Here is a 3,002-nt window from a genome sequence, read left to right as displayed (position 1 = left end):
CGTTACAGTTTTTTAAAACTAATTGAATTGAAAACGATTTAATTTTTTTTACAGTTTTTATGTTCAGCATGGTGTCATCTACACTCTTACAAACTTTGAGTTTATATGAGTGTAAAGAAAACATTGTTAATTGTGTATAAGGATAAACTTTGAAAAGGTAAAAAAAGGTTTCCAATTTTCCCAAGCATTTATAACCGACAAATTGTGGTCTAGAATAACATTTTGCTCTATTAATTTTACAAAAAATGAATTATATTTTCTCATAAAAAGTTTATTTTTTATGCAATACATATGCCATCTACACATTAAGAACTACTTTTTTGTTTATATATATTCTATCATTGGCAAAATAAGGCAATTTGTTTTATACATTGATGACTTTGAGGATGCCTATTACATTAGGGACGATATAACTGCAGCTACGCCCGCTAGTAGGGCAATAATAACAACTTCTCCCCTTACAATATCAGATCTCGACTGCTGGGTTGTGCCTTAAAAGTAAAAAAAAAAAAAAAAAATTAAAGATAGAAATCTATCAAACAGCAAATGCATTCAAAAAACGAAAATATTTATTAAAGTTCATGTAGAAAATGTGATTTGATGGGAAAATGTAAATGCAAACTAAATGTAACACGTCTTTAAATGACAATGAAAAGGCTAAGTAATTTTTCAATGCGTTATTACAAGTTATATTTAATATTAAAATATTGCTATTTGCACCTTTCTAAATTTATTCTAACAATTTTTTTAAGTCTGTAAATATTCTTGTATTTTGGACATATATTTTCTATTGAAATTATTGCTCTTTGTATTATAATTTTGAATTGCGATTTGATTTAACTTTATTTGTTGGTTCTTTTTATTCTGTTTCGATAACAATCTTCACTTTGAATTTTGAGCCAGTTAGACCCTACATGTGCCTATAAAATCTTAAGAAAAAAGCATGCCTATAGAACTTATAAATTAAAAATAATAATAAATCGGAGTCAAACCAGAGTTATTTTATTTTGGTGAATCATTTTAGCAGACCGGAAATGACATTACTCGCCTTTGCAACAAAATACAAAGCACAATACGTCATTCAACAACCCTTATCATAATCGTTTAGTCATTTTCTATAGTTTTCGTTGTGACTGATTACGAATATCATCTCTGTCTTTCATCAAATTAAAAACTTTATTTTATCTTTGAGTTTCATTTTTAGAATTAGGATTAAAAAGAAAAACAAAGGAAAATAACTTACTGTCACATTTTTCTCCGTAATATCCGCTTTTGCACCTGCAGATTGTTTGAAATGATCCATACTGATCCTTGTAAATCGCACATTGTCCATTCTGACAGTCAACTTCATTATTGTCGAACGGACTGCAATATCCGAGATCTAAGATAAAAAGATATTCTATTAATTAATAATTTCGCTTTCTTTTCCAATCCGTACATAGAAACATAAATTGGTAATACTGAAACATAATGAAATTAAAATTTAAATTGTATATCATTTTTAAGAGTTTGTTTGTGACAACGCAAACATGAATAGTTTATTATTTTCATTATTTTTTTTTTGTCTTTAGAATTTTTTACTTGACATTATTCTCCGAATAGAGTCGTCAAATGAGTAAAGCATTTACTAAAAATATATCAATCAAAATTATTTTTCTATTGTTATCAATTATTCCTAACCTATGCAAACTGTCGCTGCTCGACCTTCTCTAGTAATATCCGGTAAGTCCATCTCATCGAAACCCTCTTCACACTGGCATTGAAAAAAGCCATCTAGACTTACACAAGCAGCATTGTCTGGACAGGCGCCCTGATCGTCTACATTTTCACATGAGCCAAAAGCGTTAACTGAAACTAAGTGAAGAAAAGAGCAAAGTAAGACACAATGAAATATTCGCATTTTGTCAGCCGTACTCTAATTTTCAATTAGATGTCAACCCAACTAGCACAGCTACAATGTAGCAATATTGTGACGCCAAGCTCTACATAACTTTAAAAATGCCTTTAACGACAGTGACGAATGAAAAAAAAAATGAATTAGTCTCTTATCATTCATACTTGAATTCCTCTATATAGAGATACGACGACATGTAAATTGAATACATTTACACATAAATAACATTTAACAGTGTGATTTTGATGTATTGTACTTTTTAATGAATCAGGTTGCATTTCGATTGTCCGCACAATTCTACGCATAATTATAAATAGAAACATCTTTTGCTTACATTTAACCAGCTTTGTTTACGAATTTCTATGGTTAAGTAATAGTCATAAAGTGCTTAAACAAATCGAAAAACGATTTAACGCACATAGTACGTGTAAATGATTTCCATTGAAACCCATGCTTTTGCAAAGGTTACAGATCCATACAGTTATCTGGTACATTCCATTCCTGATAAGGTTTTGATTCCATGCATTTTTATTTGAAAGTCATTCTCTTTTGAGAAATTTGTGAGGCAACAAGATTGTTGCCGAAAATTTTGCTCTTAAAGTGCGCTCTCTGGAAAATAAAATCAGAAGTCAGCTCGAAATCAAATAATTTGAAATCCTTTATATTGATTTAAAAATAAATCCAATTCAATGTAAAATAATTGGCAGAAAATAATATTTTTTGTAGATGTATGCTTTGTATTGACGGTTTATCATGTTTCGCATAATCTTCGAAAAAATTTAAAAAGTTTTCATTTACACCGATATGCAATACATCAAAGAACGACTCATGCATATTTAATCTAAATAGTTTTTTTTTTGTAATTTTCATGAATTTTTACAAATGAAGTGTTCAAATGCATTCAGTTAATTTTCATCTGTAAGAGGTTTGGTTTCAAAGCTCACATCCATTAAGCATTGATGGTAACGCGGTGTTTTGTACAACAGAGAAAAAAGTGTTAGGTTTAAGGAATGGCATACTAAGATTGAATTGTGCGAACATATGCTTGCTATACAAAGATATTGAATGATTACGTAAAGAGTGAATATATTTACTGGGAACTAACTTA

At 29.4% G+C, this 3,002-nt stretch overlaps 1 long non-coding RNA gene across 1 annotated transcript; it reads right to left on the bottom strand.

Annotated features, from left to right (window-relative positions):
* Positions 1 to 304: 304 nt before the first annotated feature.
* On the bottom strand, positions 305 to 1,976 carry LOC105343385 (uncharacterized). The gene is made up of 3 exons (XR_010713245.1): positions 1,681 to 1,976; positions 1,244 to 1,381; positions 305 to 491 (listed from the first exon to the last, which is right to left on the bottom strand). It is a non-coding gene; the product is annotated as an uncharacterized lncRNA (long non-coding RNA).
* Between the last annotated feature and the right edge of the window lie 1,026 nt (positions 1,977 to 3,002).

Source organism: Magallana gigas, chromosome 4 (assembly GCF_963853765.1).
Source record: "Magallana gigas chromosome 4, xbMagGiga1.1, whole genome shotgun sequence".
In the NCBI taxonomy this organism is placed as follows: Eukaryota; Metazoa; Mollusca; class Bivalvia; order Ostreida; family Ostreidae; genus Magallana; species Magallana gigas.
Note: the sequence above shows the minus strand (reverse complement) of the source record. Positions and strands in the feature narration are given on the sequence as shown.